The 20,501-nt window shown below is 51.3% G+C and overlaps 1 pseudogene; it reads right to left on the bottom strand.

The window, feature by feature from the left end:
* Window positions 1-7,276: 7,276 nt before the first annotated feature.
* Window positions 7,277-20,501, bottom strand: part of LOC133357078 (sulfotransferase 6B1-like) — a 32,411-nt pseudogene continuing 19,186 nt past the window's right edge.

Here is a 20,501-nt window from a genome sequence, read left to right on the forward strand (position 1 = left end):
CGTGCCGGCCTTCATAGGTGCTCGCTAACAGCACTTGCCCCAACAGTCTGTTAAGGCTATACGGGGGATCTTTGTCTTTGGTAGCGTTTCACTGTGCTACGAATCCGGCGACCCGAGTTCGATTCCCGCTCACGGCCACCAACACCCAGTGATTGCGAATATCTGAACCGGTCCTGGGCCTCCCCTAGGTCTACTCAGCCTAAAATGAGTACCTGGTGCGGTGTGTAACCATCGCAACTGGGGAGACAAAGGCGGCCGGGCGTGGTGTGCCGTGCCGGCCTTCATAGGTGCTGCTTACGAAGGCACTTTCTCCAAGTGTTAACGCGATAGGGGGGGACTGTGTAGTGAGTGTAGTGTGTGTAGCATGTGTGTGAAGTGTCAGTGTGTGTGGTGTGTGTAGTGTGTGTGTGGTGTGTGTAGTGTGTGTGTAGTGTGTGTGTGGTGTGTGTAGCGTGTGTGTGGTGTGTGTAGTGTGTGTAATGTGTGTGTAGTGTGTGTGTAGTGTAGTGTGAGTAGTGTATGTGGGTGTGGTGTTGTGAGTGTGTGGTGTGTGTGTGTGGTGTTGTAGTGTGAGTAGGTGTGTGTGTATGTGTGTGTGTGTAGTGTGTGTGTGTGTGTGTAGTGTGTTGTGGTGGTGTGGTGTGTGTGGTGTGTGTGGTGTGTGGTGTGTGTGTGTGTTGTATATGTGTGTGTGTGGGTATGTGTGTGTGTAGTGTGTGTGTAGTGTGAGTATGTGTGTGTAGTGTGTGTGTGTGTAGTGTGGTGTGTGTGTGTGTGTAGTGGTGTGTGTGTGGTGTGGGTGTGTAGTGTAGGTGTGTGTAGTGGTGTGTGTAGTTTGTGTGTGTGTATGTGTGGTGTGTGTGTATGTTTGTAGTGTGTTTTGTGTGTGAGTGTGTGTGTAGTATGTGTGGTATGTGTGTAGTGTGTGTGTAGGTATGTGTGTGTAGTGTAGTGTGAGTAGTGTGTGTGTATGTTGTGATTGTGTAGTGTGTGGTGGTGTGTGTAGTGTGTGTAATGTGTGTGTGTGGGTGTGTTAGTGTTTGTGTGTGGTGTGTGTAGTGTGTGTGTAATGTGTGTAGTGTGAGCAGTGTGTGTGTAGTGTGTGTGTAGTGTGTGTGTGAGTGTGGTGTGTGTGTGTAGTGTGTGTGGTGTGTGTAGTATGTGTAATGTGTGTGTAGTGTGTGTGTGTAGTATGTGTGTGTGTAGTGTATGATGTGTGTGTAATGTGTGTGTAGGGTGTACAGTGTGTGCGTGTCTATGCGTCTCGGTCGCTCGCACGCGACCCCTTCGCACGCAACTCCACCCGACCCCCCATCGCACGCGACCCCTTGGCACGCGACTCCACGTGACCTCCCCTTTGCACGCGAACCCACGTGACCTCCCCTTGGCACGTGACTCCACGTGACCTCCCCTTAGCACGCGAACCCACGTGACCTCCCCTTGGTACGTGACTCCACGTGACCTCCCCTTTGCACGTGACCCCACGTGACCTCCCCTTGGCACGTGACTCCACGTGACCTCCCATTTGCACGCGACCCCACGTGACCTCCCCTTTGCACGCGACTCCACGTGACCTCCCCTTTGCACGTGACCCCACGTGACCTCCCCTTTGCACGCGACCCCACGTGACCTCCCCTTGGCACGTGACTCCACGTGACCTCCCCTTTGCACGCGACCCCACGTGACCTCCCCTTGGCACGTGACTCCACGTGACCTCCCCTTTGCACGCGACCCCACGTGACCTCTCCTTTGCACGCGACCCCACGTGACCTCCCCTTTGCACGCGACCCCACGTGACCTCCCCTTTGCACGCGACCCCACGTGACCTCCCCTTTGCACGCGACCCCACGTGACCTCCCCTTTGCACGCGACCCCACGTGACCTCCCCTTTGCACACGACTCCACGTGACCTCCCCTTCGCACGCGACCCCACGTGACCTCCCCTTTGCACGCGACCCCACGTGACCTCCCCTTTGCACGCGACCCCACGTGAACCTCCCCTTTGCACGCGACCCCACGTGACCTCCCCTTTGCAACGACGACTCCACGTGACCTCCCCTTCGCACGCGACTCCACGTGACCTCCCCTTCGCACGCGACTCCACGTGACCTCCCCTTCGCACGCGACCCCACGTGACCTCCCCTTTGCACGCTGACTTCAACGTGACCTCCCCTTCGCACGCGACTCCACGTGACCTCCCCTTCCCACGCGACCCCACGTGACCTCCCCTTCGCACGTGACTCCACGTGACCTCCCCTTCGCACTGTGACCCCACTGACCTCCCCTTCCCACGACTCCACACGACCTCCGCTTCGCACGCGACCCCACGTGACCTCCCCTTCCCACGCGACCCCACGTGACCTCCCCTTCCCACGTGACTCCACGTGACCTCCCCTTCGCACGTGACCCCACGTGACCCTCCCCTCGCACGTGACCCCACCTGACCTCCCCTTCGCACGCGACTCCACGTGACCTCCCCTTCGCACGCGACTCCACGTGACCCGGCCATACGCGTGACCATACTTCACCACGACGCCCGGTGTGGGTCGGGAGAGATGGGAGGGGTTTTGGCCGTTGCGGGGGGGTGGGGTGGGGGAGAGCCTCTCACGATCGCCACTGATGTGAGCCGTGGTCGGGTTCACGGGCACGGCGCGGGTCAAACACAATGATGCACAACCACTGCACCACCGCTCCCCCCTCCCATAGTGTCTGGGTTAACTGGTGGGTTAGGGGGAAGAGTGCGAGGTGAGGTATCTCTGCTCTCAAACGATTCCCTCTCCTCCTCCTCCCCGTTGCTACTCAGCTCCGTGCCCAGGTCGCTTTGGAATCCGGATTTTTGGTTTCTGCTCTTCACGGAGCCTCGTGGCCGCCGAGTTCGGGGGGGGTGGGGGGGGGGGTACACAGCCCCCTTTGTATCCCTGGGCATAATGATCTGCAGTGATGTCCTTAAGCCATGGCGATTATGGGAAATTTCACGCGATTATAGTCAAAGAAGGTATCCGTGGCAGGGCCTTTGAAACCCCACTATCTCTCACCACATTCATCACGCTCTCTCCCCACACTCTCTCCCCACGCTCATCACGCTCTCTCCCCACACTCTCTCCCCACACTCTCCTCCCCACTCTCCCCACACTCTCTCCCCACACTCTCTCCCCACACTCTCGTCCCCACTCTCCCCACACTCTCCCCACACTCTTTCCCCACACTCTCTCCCCACACTCTCTCCCCACACTCCCCACACTCTCTCCCCACACTCTCTCCCCACACTCTCTCCCCACACTCTCTCCCCACACTCATCACACTCTCTCCCCACACTCTCTCCCCACACTCTCTCCCCACACTCTTTCCCCACACTCTCCCCACACTCTCGTCCCCACACTCTCTCCCCACACTCTCTCCCCACACTCCCCACACTCTCTCCCCACACTTTCCCCACACTCTCCCCACACTCTCTCCCCACACTCTCTCCCCACACTCTCTCCCCACTCTCCCCACACTCCCACCCTCTCTCCCCACTCTCCCCACACTCTCTCCCCACACTCTCTCCCCACACTCTCTCCCCACTCTCCCCACACTCCCCACCCTCCCCACCCTCTCTCCCCACTCTCCCCACACTCTCCCCACGCTCTTTCCCCATGCTCTCTCCCCACACTCTCTCCCCACTCTCCCCACACTCTCCCCACACTCTCTCCCCACACTCATCACACTCTCTCCCCACACTCTCTCCCCACACTCTCTCTCCCACACTCTTTCCCCACACTCTCCCCACACTCTCTCCCCACACTCTCTCCCCACTCTCCCTCCCCACACTCCCCACACTCTCTCCCCACACTCTTTCCCCACACTCTCCCCACACTCTCTCCCCACACTCTCTCCCCACACTCTCTCCCCACTCTCCCCACACTCCCCACCCTCTCCTCCCCACTCTCCCCACACTCTCTCCCCACACTCTCTCCCCACACTCTCTCCCCACTCTCCCCACACTCCCCACCCTCCCCACCCTCTCTCCCCACACTCCCCACACTCTCCCCACGCTCTCTCCCCATGCTCTCTCCCCACACTCTCTCCCCACTCTCCCCACACTCTCCCCACACTCTCTCTCCCACACTCCCCACACTCTCTCCCCACACTCTTCCCCCTCTCTCCCCACACTCTCCCCCCACACTCTCTCCCCACACTCCTCTCTCCCTACTCTCCCCCACCTCACACCCTCTCTCCCCACTCTCCCCACACTCTCCCCACACTTTCCCCACACTCTCCCCACACTCTCTCCCCACACTCTCTCCCCACACTCTCTCCCCACTCTCTCCCACACTCCCCACCCTCTCTCCCCACTCTCCCCACACTCTTCTCCCCACACTCTCCTCCCCACACTCTCCTCCCACTCTCCCCACACTCCCCACCCTCCCCCCTCTCTCCCACTCTCCCCACACTCTCCCCACGCTCTTTCCCCATGCTCTCATCCCCACAACTCTCTCCCCCTCTCCCCACACTCTCCCACACTCTCTCCCACACTCATCACACTCTCTCCCCACACCTCTCCCACCTCTCTCCCCACACTCTTTCCCCACACTCTCCCCACACTCTCTCCCCCACTCTCTCCCCACACTCTCTCCCCACACTCCCCACACTCTCTCCCCACACTCTTTCCCCACTCTCCCCCCACACTCTCTCCCCACACTCTCTCCCCACACTCTCTCCCCACTCTCCCACACTCCCCACCCTCTCTCCCCCTCTCCCCACACTCTCTCCCCCACACTCTCTCCCCACTCTCTCCCCACTCTCCCCCACTCCCCACCCTCCCCACCCTCTCTCCCCACTCTCCCCACACTCTCCCCACGCTCTCTCCCCATGCTCTCTCCCCACACTCTCTCCCCACTCTCCCCACACTCTCCCCACACTCTCTCCCCACACCTCCCCACACCTCTCTCCCACACTCTTTCCCCACACTCTCCCCACACTCTCTCCCACACTCTCTCCCCACACTCTCTCCCTACTCTCCCCACCTCACACCCTCTCTCCCCCTCTCCCCACACTCTCCCCACACTCTCCCCACACTCTCTCCCCACTCTCCCCACACTCTCTCCCCATGCTCTCTCCCAACACTCTCTCCCCACTCTCCCCACACTCCCACCCTCTCTCCCCACTCTCCCACACTCTCTCCCCATGCTCTCTCCCCACACTCTCTCCCCACTCTCCTCACACTCTCCCCACACTCTCTCCCCACACTCTCTCCCCACTCTCCCCACACCTCTCTCCCCACTCTCCCCACACTCCCCACCCTCTCTCCCCACACTCTCTCCCCACACTCTCTCCCCACTCTCCCCACTCTCCCCACACTCTCTCCCCACTCTCCCCACACTCTCCCCACTCTCTCTCTCTCCACACTCTCTCCCCACGCTCTCTATGCACACCAAATGCACGCACGGTACTCAGGATTTAATTAGAATTGTTTTTATTGTATTTTTTAAAATATATCTCACGTGGAAATATCCCTGGAGGTGAATGAATCTCGTTTGGGGGTGCCGACCGACGTGAGCTTGACTTTGCTATCGCGCTACGATCCAGCTGGGAGTGGACCATCCCATCTGAGTGGATCATCCCATCTAAGTCGACCATCCCATCTGAGTGAGTGGATCATCTCATCTGAGTGGATCATCTCATCTGAGTGAGTAGATCATCTCATCCTAGTGGACCATCCCATCCGACCAGCACAGGAGTCGGCCCCACATGACCTCCGCTTCGCACGCGACTCCACGTGACCCGGCCATACGCGTGACCATACTTCACCACGACGCCCGGTGTGGGTCGGGAGAGATGGGAGGGGTTTTGGCCGTTGCGGGGGGGTGGGGTGGGGGAGAGCCTCTCACGATCGCCACTGATGTGAGCCGTGGTCGGGTTCACGGGCACGGCGCGGGTCAAACACAATGATGCACAACCACTGCACCACCGCTCCCCCCTCCCATAGTGTCTGGGTTAACTGGTGGGTTAGGGGGAAGAGTGCGAGGTGAGGTATCTCTGCTCTCAAACGATTCCCTCTCCTCCTCCTCCCCGTTGCTACTCAGCTCCGTGCCCAGTCGCTTTGGATCCGGATTTTTGTTTCTGCTCTTCACGGAGCCTCGTGGCCGCCGAGTTCGGGGGGGGGGGGGGGACACAGCCCCCTTTGTATCCCTGGGCACAATGAGCTGCAGTTATGTTCTTAGGCCATGGCGATAATGGAAATTTCACGCGATTAATAGTCAAATAACGTATACGTGGCAGGGCCTTTGAACCCCACTCTCTCCCCACGCTCTCTCCCCACCCTCATCACACTCTCTCCCCACTCTCCCCACGCTCTCTCCTCACACTCTCTCCCCACGCTCACCACACTCCCCACCCTCTCTCCCCACCCTCCCCACACTCTCTCCCCACTCTCTCTCCCCACACTCTCTCCCCATCCTCATCACACTCTCTCCCCACGCTCTCTCCCCACACTCTCTCCCCACCCTCATCACACTCTCTCCCCACTCTCCCCACACTCCCCACCCTCTCTCTCCACCCTCTCTCCCCACACTCTCTCCCCACTCTCCCCACACTCTCCCCACCCTCTCTCCCCACACTCTCTCCCCACCCTCTCTCCCCACTCTCTCTCCCCACCCTCCACACACTCTCCCCACCCTCTCCCCACACTCTCTCCCCACTCTCTCTCCCCACCCTCCACACACTCTCTCACCACTCTCTCTCCCCACCCTCCCCACACTCCCCACACTCTCTCCCCACCCTCATCACACTCTCTCCCCACGCTCTCCCCCCACACTCTCTCCCCACCCTCATCACACTCTCTCCCCACACTCTCTCCCCACACTCCCCACACTCTCCCCACACTCTCTCCCCACCCTCATCACGCTATCTCCACACCCTCTCTTCCCACCTTCTCTCCCCACACTCTCTCCCCACTCTCCCCACCCTCTCCCCACACTCTCTCCCCACTCTCCCCACACTCCCCACCCTCTCTCTCCACCCTCTCTCCCCACACTCTCTCCCCACTCTCCCCACACTCTCCCCACCCTCTCTCCCCACCCTCCACACACTCTCTCCCCACTCTCTCTCCCCCACCCTCCACACACTCTCCCCACCCTCTCTCCCCACACTCTCTCCCCACTCTCTCTCCCCACCCTCCACACACTCTCTCCCCACTCTCTCTCCCCACCCTCCACACACTCTCTCCCCACTCTCCCCACCCACACTCTCTCCCCACTCTCTCTCTGTACACCAAATGCACGCACGGTACTCAGGATTTAATTAGAATTGTTTTTATTGTATTTTTTAAAATATATCTCTTGTGGAAATTACCTGGAGGTGAACGAATCTCGTTTGGGGTGCCGACCGACGTGAGCTCGACTTTGTTATCGCGCTACGATCCGGCTGGGAGTGGACCATCCCATCTGAGTGGATCATCCCATCTGAGTGAGTGGATCATTCCATCTGAGTGGATCATCCCATCTGAGTGGATCATCCCATCTGAGTGAGTGGACCATCTCATCCGAGTGGATCATCCCATCTGAGTGGATCATTCCATCTGAGTGGACTATCTCATCTGAGTGAGTGGACCATCCCATCTGAGTGAGTGGATCATTCCATCTGAATGAGTGGATCATTCCATCTGAGTGGACCATCTCATCTGAGTGAGTGGATCATCTCATCTGAGTGAACCATCCCATCTGAGTGGATCATCCCATCCGAGTGAGTGGATCATCCCATCTGAGTGAGTGGATCATCCCATCTGAGTGAGTGGATCATCTCATCTGAGTGGATCATCCCATCCGAGTGAGTGGATCATCCCATCTGAGTGGATCATCCCATCTGAGTGAACCATCTCATCTGAGTGAGTGGACCATCTCATCTGAGTGAGTGGACCATCCCATCTGAGTGGATCATCCCATCTGAGTGGGTCATCCCATCCGAGTGAGTGGATCATCCCATCTGAGTGGATCATCCCATCTGAGTGAACCATCTCATCTGAGTGAGTGGACCATCTCATCTGAGTGAGTGGACCATCCCATCTGAGTGGATCATCCCATCTGAGTGAACTATCCCATCTGAGTGAGTGAATCATCCCATCTGAGTGGATCATCCCATCTGAGTGAACCATCTCATCTGAGTGAGTGGACCATCTCATCTGAGTGAGTGGACCATCCCATCTGAGTGGATCATCCCATCTGAGTGAACTATCCCATCTGAGTGAGTGGATCATCCCATCTGAGTGGATCATCCCATCTGAGTCGATCATCCCATCTGAGTGAGCGGACTATCTCATCCTAGTTGGACCACCCCATCCGTCGAGCACAGGAGTCGGCGATATTTGAAGGTTGAAGAAGCAGCAGCAGCAGCGGGGCCATTTGTCGTGGGTTTTTTCATCTTTGCCCCATCGCACGCGGAGCTACACAAACACAACAGCGGATATACAGCAGATGACAACAACGACAACAACACGTTCTGACTTATTTCAACTAAATAATTGATGGAAGAAACTTGCGTCTCTTTATTTAGTTACTAGCTGTACTACCCGGCTTCGCCCGGGACTTGTATCTACCACGGCCGGCCGCCTTTGTCTCCCCAGTGGCGATGTTAATACGCTACAGCAGTTACTCGTTTGAGGCAGAGTCGACCTAGGGGAGGTTAAAATAATCGTCACCGGTGGTGGCCGTGAGCGGGAATCGAACTGGGTTTGCCGTGTTGGTAGCGCAGCGTAGCGTTAAGCACTACACCCACCGCTCCTCATACACCACACACGCACACACACAGACACACACACAGACACACACACAGACACACACACACAGACACAGGCAGCACGCTAAGCACTACACTACCGTTCCCCCTACACAACACACGCGCGCGCGTCCATAGGTACACATACACGCGCTTGCTGCAGACACACACGACTTTCAGGGTGCGTACGGCAGTAAACGACTGAAATAATAAAGCGGCAATGCTGTGTAAGGAACGCCTTAGACCAGCAACACATTTGTGTAATGCGAGCGTAAACACACAAACACACACGAACACATACACAATACACACACACATACATGCAGACACACAGACAGACACATAACACACATACATACACACACATACAAACACAGAAACACATACACACACATACATAGACACACACATACACATCCACAGACGTACATACACACATACATACAGGCACGCAGACATACACATAAACACATACAAAAAAACCCACATACATACACACACACATACATACACACAAACACATGCACACACATACATACACAAATGCATACAGACACACAGACATACACATAAACACATACACACATACACATGACCCGGCTTCGCCCGGGACTTGGATCCACCACGCCCGGCCGCCTTTGTCTCCCCAGTGCCGATGTTAATACGCAACACCAGTTACTCGTTTGAGGCTGAGTCGACCTAGGGGAGGTTCAAATAATCGTCACCGGTGGTGGCCGTGAGCGGGAATCGAACTCGGTTCGCCGGGTTGGTAGCGCAGCGTAGCGTTAAGCACTACACCCACCGCTCCTCACACACCACACACGCACAGACACACACACAGACACACACACAGACACACGCAGACACACACAGACAGACACAGACAGACACACACACACACAGACACACAGACAGCACGCTAAGCACTACACTATCGCTCCCCACACACCACACACGCACACACACAGACACACACACAGACACACACACACAGACACAGACAGCACGCTAAGCACTACACTACCGTTCCCCCTACACAACACACGCGCGCGCGTCCATAGGAACACATACACGCGCTTGCTGCAGACACACACGACTTTCAGGGTGCGCACGGCAGTAAACGACTGCAATAATAAAGCGGCAATGCTGTGCGAGGAACGCCTTAGACCAGCAACACATTTGTGTAATGCGAGCGTAAACACACAAAGACATACAAACACATACACACACACACATACACACAAACACACACACACACATACACACACATACATACACACAGACATACACATACACACAAACACACACATACATACACACAAACACATACACAATACACACAGACATACATGCAGACACACAGAGACACACATAACACACATACATACATACATACACAGAAACACATACACACATACATACACACACACATACACACATACATACACACACACATACACACAAACACATACACACACGTACATACACACATACAGACACACAGACATAGACATAAACACATACAAAAAAACCCACATACATACACACACAGACATACACACAAACACATACATACACACATGCATACAGACACACAGACATACACATAAACACATACACATGACCCGGCTTCGCCCGGGACTTGGATCTACCACGCCCGGCCGCCTTTGTCTCCCAAGTGCCGATGTTAATATGCCACACCAGTTACTCGTTTGAGGCTGAGTGGACCTAGGGGAGGTTCAAATAATCGTCACCGGTGGTGGCCGTGAGCGGGAATCGAACTCGGTTCGCCGGGTTGGTAGCGCAGCGTAGCGTTAAGCACTACACCCACCGCTCCTCACACACCACACACGCACAGACACACACACAGACACACGCAGACACACACAGACAGACACAGACAGACACACACACACACAGACACACAGACAGCACGCTAAGCACTACACTACCGCTCCCCACACACCACACACGCACACACACAGACACACACACAGACACACGCAGACACACACAGACAGACACACACACACAGACACAGACAGCACGCTAAGCACTACACTACCGTTCCCCCTACACAACACACGCGCGCGCGTCCATAGGTACACATACACGCGCTTGCTGCAGACACACACGACTTTCAGGGTGCGTAAGGCAGTAAACGACTGAAAAAATAAAGCGGCAATGCTGTGCGAGGAACGCCTTAGACCAGCAACACATTTGTGTAATGCGAGCGTAAACACACAAACACATACAAACACATACACACACATACACACAAACACATACACACACATACACACACATACATACACACAGGCATACACATACACACAAACACACACATACATGCACACAAACACATACACAATACACACACACATACATGCAGACACAGACAGACACATAACACACATACATACACACACATACATACACAAAAACACATACACACACATACATAGACACACACATACATACACACAAACACATGCACACACGTACATACACACATACATAGAGACACGCAGACATACACATAAAGACATAAAAAAAACCCACATACATACACACACACATACACACAAACACATACATACACATACATACACACATACATAGAGACACACAGACATACACATAAACACAAACACACATACACATGACCCGGCTTCGCCCGGGACTTGGATCCACGATGCCCCGCCGCCTTTGTTTCCCCAGTGACGATGTTCACACACGACAGCAGTTACGCGTTTGAGGCTGAGTGGACCTAGGGGAGGGCCAGGTCCGTTTCAAATAATCGTCAGCGGTGGTGGGCGTGAGTTGGAATCGAACTGGGGTCGCTCAAGCAGCTTAATGACTGTTTGTACAAAGAACATATAAAGAATCAATTATAATAACCAGGCTACAGTCCACATTATAGACTGCCAGTACACGCAGTCAGCTTCATAAGCAGGCTAGAGTGTACATGATAGAGTGGCAGTACGCTCACCGAGCTTAATAAGCAGGCTACAGTGTACATGATAGACTGGCAGTACGCTCACCCAGCTTAATGAGTATTTGTACAGTGAACATTAAAGTAATCGATTGTTGGCGCGTTGGGTTTAAAAGTAATATTAATAGCACACATTGTGGTGGGGGTGTAGTGAAGAGTAGGAAAAACTTTGATGAATTTACCTCAGAGTGGCGTGGTGGGTGTCGAGGCCTAGTAGCGTGCAAAGCCTGCGGCCTCGCCTAAAATTGTCGGCTTGGAAGAGGCAGGGTACTGGTGGCGTTCCTTCCCCCCCCCCCTAGCGCTCCAACAATACTGTGTAATGGCTATTATTTAATTAAATACGGAGCTTATGAAAGTGGCGAAGGCGTGGCTAGCCGTTGGCAGAAGCAACCGCCGTCCAATGAAACTGCAGCCCTTGGCGAAGGCGTCGCTAGCCGTTGCCAGGTCCAATGAAAGCGGCGAAGGCGTGGCTAGCCGTTGCCAGGGGCAACCGCCGTCCAATGAAAGTGCGTATGGGCCGAAATACACACACACACACACAGACAGACAGACATGAACGATTTTATATCTATATATATAAAATCGTTCATGTCTGTCTGTCTGTGTGTGTGTGTGTGGACTTTGGCCCATACGCACTTTCATTGGACGGCGGTTGCCCCTGGCAACGGCTAGCCACGCCTTCGCCGCTTTCATTGGACCTGGCAACGGCTAGCCACGCCTTCGCCAAGGGCTGCAGTTTCATTGGACGGCGGTTGCCCCTGCCAACGGCTAGCCACGCCTTCGCCACTTTCATAAGCTCCGTATTTAATTAAATAATAGCCATTACACAGTATTGTTGGAGCGCTAGGGGGGGGGGGAAGGAACGCCACCAGTACCCTGCCTCTTCCAAGCCGACAATTTTAGGCGAGGCCGCAGGCTTTGCACGCTACTAGGCCTCGACACCCACCACGCCACTCTGAGGTAAATTCATCAAAGTTTTTCCTACTCTTCACTACACCCCCACCACAATGTGTGCTATTAATATTACTTTTAAACCCAACGCGCCAACAATCGATTACTTTAATGTTCACTGTACAAATACTCATTAAGCTGGGTGAGCGTACTGCCAGTCTATCATGTACACTGTAGCCTGCTTATTAAGCTCGGTGAGCGTACTGCCACTCTATCATGTACACTCTAGCCTGCTTATGCAGCTGAGTGCGTGTACTGGCAGTCTATAATGTGGACTCTTGCCTGGTTATTATAATCGATTCTTTATATGTTCTTTGTACAAACAGTCATTAAGCTGCTTGAGCGACCCCAGTTCGATTCCAACTCACGCCCACCACCGCTGACGATTATTTGAAACGGACCTGGCCCTCCCCTAGGTCCACTCAGCCTCAAAAGCGTAACTGCTGTCGTGTGTGAACATCGTCACTGGGGAGACAAAGGCGGCGGGGCATCGTGGATCCAAGTCCCGGGCGAAGCCGGGTCATGTGTATGTGTGTTTGTGTTTATGTGTATGTCTGTGTGTCTCTATGTATGTGTGTATGTATGTGTATGTATGTGTTTGTGTGTATGTGTGTGTGTATGTATGTGGGTTTTTTTTTATGTCTTTATGTGTATGTCTGCGTGTCTCTATGTATGTGTGTATGTACGTGTGTGCATGTGTTTGTGTGTATGTATGTGTGTGTCTATGTATGTGTGTGTCTATGTATGTGTGTGTATGTGTGTGTATGTATGTGTGTTATGTGTCTGTCTGTGTCTGCATATATGTGTGTGTATTGTGTATGTGTTTGTGTGCATGTATGTGTGTGTTTGTGTGTATGTGTATGTCTGTGTGTATGTGTTTGTGTGTATGTGTGTGTATGTATGTGTGTGTATGTGTTTGTATGTGTTTGTGTGTTTACGCTCGCATTACACAAATGTGTTGCTGGTCTAAGGCGTTCCTCGCACAGCATTGCCGCTTTATTATTTCAGTCGTTTACTGCCTTACGCACCCTGAAAGTCGTGTGTGTCTGCAGCAAGCGCGTGTATGTGTACCTATGGACGCGCGCGCGTGTGTTGTGTAGGGGGAACGGTAGTGTAGTGCTTAGCGTGCTGTCTGTGTCTGTGTGTGTGTCTGTGTGTGTGTCTGTGTGTGTGCGTGTGTGGTGTGTGGGGAGCGGTAGTGTAGTGCTTAGCGTGCTGTCTGTGTGTCTGTGTGTGTGTGTGTCTGTCTGTGTCTGTCTGTGTGTGTCTGCGTGTGTCTGTGTGTGTGTCTGTGCGTGTGTGGTGTGTGAGGAGCGGTGGGTGTAGTGCTTAACGCTACGCTGCGCTACCAACCCGGCGAACCGAGTTCGATTCCCGCTCACGGCCACCACCGGTGACGATTATTTGAACCTCCCCTAGGTCGACTCAGCCTCAAACGAGTAACTGGTGTGGCGTATTAACATCGGCACTTGGAAGACAAAGGCGGCCGGGCGTGGTGGATCCAAGTCCCGGGCGAAGCCGGGTAGTACAGCTAGTATATATAGATAGATGTCCTCGCTTAGAGAGTTTGCGACAGTTGTACAATGTTGTTGTCACTAGCGAGACATTCCACAGTGAACCCATTCCCTACCACATTTAATCAATTATCTTTATGTGAAATTACGTTTTAAGATTTAAGTTAATTTTTTAAACGGCTGCCCACAAAGGGTGGTGGGGTGGGGGTTAGAGGCCGACCGAAACTGAGTTTCTGGTTTCGGCCGAAACCGAAAGTTACAAATTGACTTTCGGCCGAAACCGAAACTTTGCCGAAAGAGGCTATTTGCCAACTTTCGTCGCCGAAACCGAAACCGAATTTTGATCGGCCTCTAGTGGGGGCGGGTGGGGGGCAACCAAAGAGTCACCGCAAGTAACCGCTGTTAAACCGCAGGTTGCCGAACCCCTGGACGAGCAACAACGCCAGCAACAGTTCGAAGCAACCGCGTGAAACCACGTCGCATTGTGTCCGTGTAAGGTATTCGATTTGTCACGTGGTCCACGCAGTTGTGTTTTTTTGGGGGGGGGGGGGGCGGCGATTCCTGTTCGCTCCCTTGCCCTTCCCGTTCTGTTCAGTTTTTTTTTTACTTTTGCCAATGTTGGTATGAGAGTCTCATCACATCCCTCACAATGGCGACTCTCAAAGCTTCATATTCTTAGGTTTTTTCGGTAAAGTCACGTAGGTAAAAAAATTAAAATTAATACAGCTATCGTGCTGTGACGGTTCCACCTGAAGACGGAAGCTTGTGTTGCCTCCGAAACGTCGTGATTTTTATTTAATTTTTATTTTACTTTTATACATTTTAATTTTAAATTTCTTACCTACGTGACTTTACCTGAAAAAAACCTAAGAATATTAATCCTTGCAGTCACGAAAGCTTCAAATCTAGAACTATCGAAGCTGTCAACCTGTACGGTTTAAACCCCGGGTTCTTCTTGTACAGGGAAATTCAGTGTTCAAGTCCACACGGCGAACAGCCGTTTCAATAGGGGCAAAAACAAAATTGGCGTCAATTTGTTTGTGTTTCTCCCTTGTAAAGGGACTTTGTAGGATGAACGTTGAGGTTTATAGGGGGCACGGGGTGACCAATAAAGTCTGAATTGGGCTGTAATAAGGTAGGGCACTGATAAGGGGTTGACTGGTATGCAGTATTGTAGTGTATAGTGTAGTGTATAGTATATAGTGTAGTGTATAGTAGTGTATAGTGTAGTGTATAGTAGTGCATAGTGTAGTTTATAGTGTAGTGTAGTGTATAGTAGTGTATAGTGTAGTGTATAGTGTAGTGTGTAGTAGTGTATAGTGTAGTGTATAGTAGTGTATAGTGCAGTGTATAGTAGTGTATAGTGTAGTGTATAGTGTAGTGCAGGGGTCCTCAAACTACGGCCCGCGGGCCACATGCGGCCCGCCGAGGACATTTATCCGGCCCGCCGGGTGTTTTTGCCGCCGCTACCTGCCTGTTATTTTTTTTCTACATGAGAAGGACGGTCATTGGTGGAAGAGGGAGAGGGGGCGGAGTTTCCCCCAATCAGACTGCATTGATGGGCAGTGGAGTCTGTATGTCTCTGTGTGGGCAAAGTTATTGCTGGTATATTTTTTTTGTAGCGCTGTATATATATTGGTATTTTACTAATAGCAATTTTGACTCCCTAGGAAACAATGATGTCAAGAAAGAGAAAAATTGACTCGGAGTGTCGGATATTCAAAGAACAGTGGACTTATGATTACTTTTTCATGCAGTACAAGGAAAGAGCTGTGTGTCTGATATGCCAGAATATAGTGTCTGTGTTCAAAGAATATAATTTACGTCGACACTATGAAACTCAACATAAAGATAAATATGCTTGTTTGGTCGGAGAAGTGAGAAAAGATAAAATATTAAAACTGAAAAATACATTAACAACTCAGCAAAATACTTTTGTGAAGCAGAAGCAGCTAAATATTTCATCACTGCGAGCAAGTTTTCAAGTTGCCAAGCTAATAGCATGCACTGGCAGACCATTCGTGGAGGGAGAATTTGTTAAAGAATGCCTTCTTTCTGTTGCCAAAGAGATGTGTCCAGAGAAGGCCGATTTATTTAGTACAGTGAGTATTTTAGGACCTACAATTACACGGAGGATTGAAGAAATGGGAGACAATTTGCATCAGCATTTGCAAAACTCCACAAAAAAACTTTCCTATTTTTCCTTGGCACTCGACGAAAGCAATGATGTTCGTGATTCTGCACAACTTCAAATTTTTTATTCGTGCGACGAATGACTATTTCGAAGTCACAGAAGAGCTTGCTGCACTGCAAAGCATCAAAGGAACAACTACATGAGAGGATATCTTTCGATTTAAAGCTTTCGTGACTGCAGGGATTCATCTTCTTGGTTCTTTCGGTAAAGTCACATAGAAGGGAAGTAATAAAATAATTCTCACGACGTTTCGGCCACAACGCAAGCAGCCATCCTCAGGTGAAAACCAGGTCTGTTGGGGAGACAGCGTCTGAATGAAACAGCACACGAGCTTGGAGCATATATAAGCTGGGTTGGAAGCGGGGGAAAGAGCGCCTTGACAAAATAATTTGCATATCAAGAGGAATTTAGCATATTTATAGGAAATGCAGGAATGTGATTAGTACTACATATGCCCGTGCTGCATATGTAGTACTAATAACATTCCTGCATTTCCCATAAATATGCTAAATTCCTCTTGATATGCAAATTATTTTGTCAAGGCGCTCTTTCCCCCGTTTCCAACCCAGCTTATATATGCTCCAAGCTCGTGTGCTGTTTCATTCAGACGCTGTCTCCCCGACAGACCTGGTTTTCACCTGAGGACGGCTGCTTGCGTTGTGGCCGAAACGTCGTGAGAATTATTTTATTATGTTTTATTTTTATTATTTTATTACTTCCCTTCTACGTGACTTTACCGAAAGAACCAAGAAGAGAGGATATCTATGAAAAGGTTTGCCAAACTGTGAATGGTTTGGAGCTGAACTGGGCTAAACTAGTCAGTGTGACAACTGATGGTGCTCCTAGCATGGTGGGGTCTAAGAAAGGAGTAATTGCTCGCATTAACCAAGAGATGGACAAACGTAACCATTCTCAACCAATAGCCATACACTGCCTCATCCACCAACAAGCGCTGTGGAGTAAATCACTGAAGTGGGACTCGGTTATGAAATTTGTGGTATCTTGTGTTAACTTCATTAGAGCTCATGCACTAAACCACAGACAATTTCAGGCATTTCTGTCTGAGCTAAATGTTGACTATGAAGATGTTCTGTATCACACAGAAGTCCGTTGGCTGAGTCGAGGGAGAGTTTTGAAACGTTTCTATGACTTCCACAGATTACAGCTTTTCTGCTTTAAAAAAACAAAGAAGTACCAGAGCTCAATGATGCAGAATGGAAATGGCACCTTGCCTTTCTGACAGATGTAACAGAGCTACTCAACAGTTTCAATGTGCAACTTCAAGGAAAGGTGAAGCTCATCTGTGATATGCAATCACATGTCAAAGCATTTGAAGTAAAATTAGGCCTCCTCATCAAACAAGTGAAGGAGGAAAACTTCTGCCATCTCCCCACAACTCAAAATCTGTTAGCGGAAAAACCATTGGTTGCATTCCCAAACAAAACGTGTGGATTCACTGGAAAAATTGCAAAAGGAGTTCCAATTTGGATTTAAAGAGCTTCATCTCCATGAACAGGACATACAGCTTTTCCGTAACCCATTTTCTATTGACATTGAAAATGTGGATACAATTTACCAAATGGAACTGGCTGAACTGCAGAATTGTGACTCTCTGAAAGACGCATTCAAGTCAAGCAGCCTTCATAATTTCTATGCATCTCTCCCCTCTGAGACATATCCTCATCTCAGGAACCATGCACTCAAAATGGCAACCATCTTTGGCAGCACTTATGTCTGTGAACAGACTTTTTCCAGAATGAAACATTTGAAATCTCCAACCAGATCTAGACTAATGGATGCACACTTGCATCACTTGTTACGACTAGCAGTGACAAATATGGAACCGGACATTGACCATCTCATTAGCCAAAAGCAGGCCCATAGTTCCCATTGAAATACTGGCAAGTTTGTTGATTTAACTTTACTTGTTCTTCATTTTAAATATTGTATTTGTTCCCGTTTTGTTTCTTCACTTCAAAATAAGATATATGCAGTGTGCATAGGAATTTGTTCATAGTTTTTTTTTAACTATAGTCCGGCCCTCCAACGGTCTGAGGGACAGTGAACTGGCCCTCTGTTTAAAAAGTTTGAGGACCCCTGGTGTAGTGTATAGTGTAGTGTATAGTAGTGTATAGTGTAGTAGTATATAGTGTAGTGTATAGTGTAATGTATAGTAGTGTATAGTGTAGTGTATAGTGTAGTGTATAGTGTAGTGTATAGTAGTGTATAGTGTAGTAGTTTATAGTGTAGTGTATAGTGTAATGTATAGTAGTGTATAGTGTAGTGTATAGTGTAGTGTATAGTATTCTTAGGTTTTTTTCGGTAAAGTCACGTAGGTAAAACATCAAAATTAATAAAAATAAAATAAAACAAAAATCACGACGTTTCGGAGGCAACACAAGTCTCCGTCATCAGGTGGGACCGTCACAGCCGGATTAGCTGCATCAAGTGAGGGAGGGATTCAAGATGTAATCCCTTAAAAGCAAGTTGAGGGGGAGGGGAGGGGGAGCTCATCAGAATGTGGTAGCCAATGAATGGAACGTATCGGGAGGGAGGGGGCGGGGCTCAAAGACGGCACGGAGTGCCACGTACAACGCATCGGGATGGGGGGGGCCAAAAGAATGCACGACGGCGTGGACGCGGTTGCTGCTGTACACGCCAACGCATTGGACAGAGAGGGGGAGGGGAGGCCTGATACACATGATAGAAAAAGAACGAAAATGCCCATGTTTATACCAATGCTGGCTGAACAATGAAGAGAGTACTGTTAAACACTGCATTGGTATAAACATGGGCATTTTCGTTCTTTTTCTATCATGTGTATCAGGCCTCCCCTCCCCCTCTCTGCCCAATGCGTTGGCGTGTACAGCAACAACCGCGTCCACGCCGTCGTGCATTCTTTTGGCCCCGCCCCCCCTCCCCCTCCCGATGCGTTCCATTCATTGGCTACCACATTCTGATGAGCCCCCCCCCTCTCCTCCCCCTCAACTTGCTTTTAAGGGATTACATCTTGAATCATTGCCTCACTTGACACAGCAAATCTGGCTGTGACGGTCCCACCTGATGACGGAGACTTGTGTTGCCTCCGAAACGTCGTGATTTTTGTTTTATTTTATTTTTATTAATTTTGATGTTTTACCTACGTGACTTTACCGAAAAAAACCTAAGAATATGAATCCTTGCAGTCACGAAAGCTTCAAATCTAGAATGTAGTGTATAGTGTAGTGTATAGTAATACGGGGTTGACAGGTGTGGACTCTCATCCTTGGATCCCCTAAGTTCTCACCCGGGGTTGAAAAAAAAAACAATAAACGTGGCAAATATGCAGGTAGTTACCTAACCCTCCTTCATTCCCTCATTTATAACGCCGATTCATTCCTTCCTATCGAGCTGTGGTCTTCAACGGCGCTCGGGCAGTCGTGACATCTGCCGAGTGATTCTGCAGTCCTGTGTTGAAATGTGGCAGTTGAGTGGTCACTGAAGTTTTACGCAATCCGCACTACACACACAACATACACACACGCACACACACGCACGCACACACACACGCGCATGTGTGTGTAGTGGGGAGCAGTAGTGTAGCGGTTAGCGCGCTGCGCTATGAACCCGGCGACACGGGTTCGATTCCCGCTCACGGCCAACACCAGTGGCGATTATCTGAACCGGTCCCGGGCCTCCCCTAGGTCGACTCAGCCTCAAATGAGTACCTGGTGCGGTGTGTAAAATTGCCACTAGGGAGACAAAGGCGGTCGGGCGTGGCGTTGTCCACCCAGCCACCCACTCCCCGATTAGGTCACTCACGAAAAACAGCACTTGCCCCAACTGCCGCTCAAGGCTACACGGAGATCTTTTGCCTTTGTGTGTTGACACACGCTCGGCACACGACCGATGAACTCTTTGCCTAGGCAGTACTTTGGTTCGATTACGATCGATAAGGACGCCCACCCCAACGACCAATACAGAAAGACAAAGACTCCCCGTATAACCTCAACAGATTGTTGGGCCAAGTGCTGTTAGCGAGTGGCACCTATGAAGGCCGGTACGGCACAAGGGGGGGGGGGGTGAGTGCCCAACACCACGCCCGGCCGCCTTTGTC

The sequence above is a fragment of the Lethenteron reissneri genome, chromosome 56 (genome assembly GCF_015708825.2).
Source record: "Lethenteron reissneri isolate LAM-NWPU_2019-01 chromosome 56, ASM1570882v1, whole genome shotgun sequence".
NCBI lineage: Eukaryota > Metazoa > Chordata > Hyperoartia > Petromyzontiformes > Petromyzontidae > Lethenteron > Lethenteron reissneri.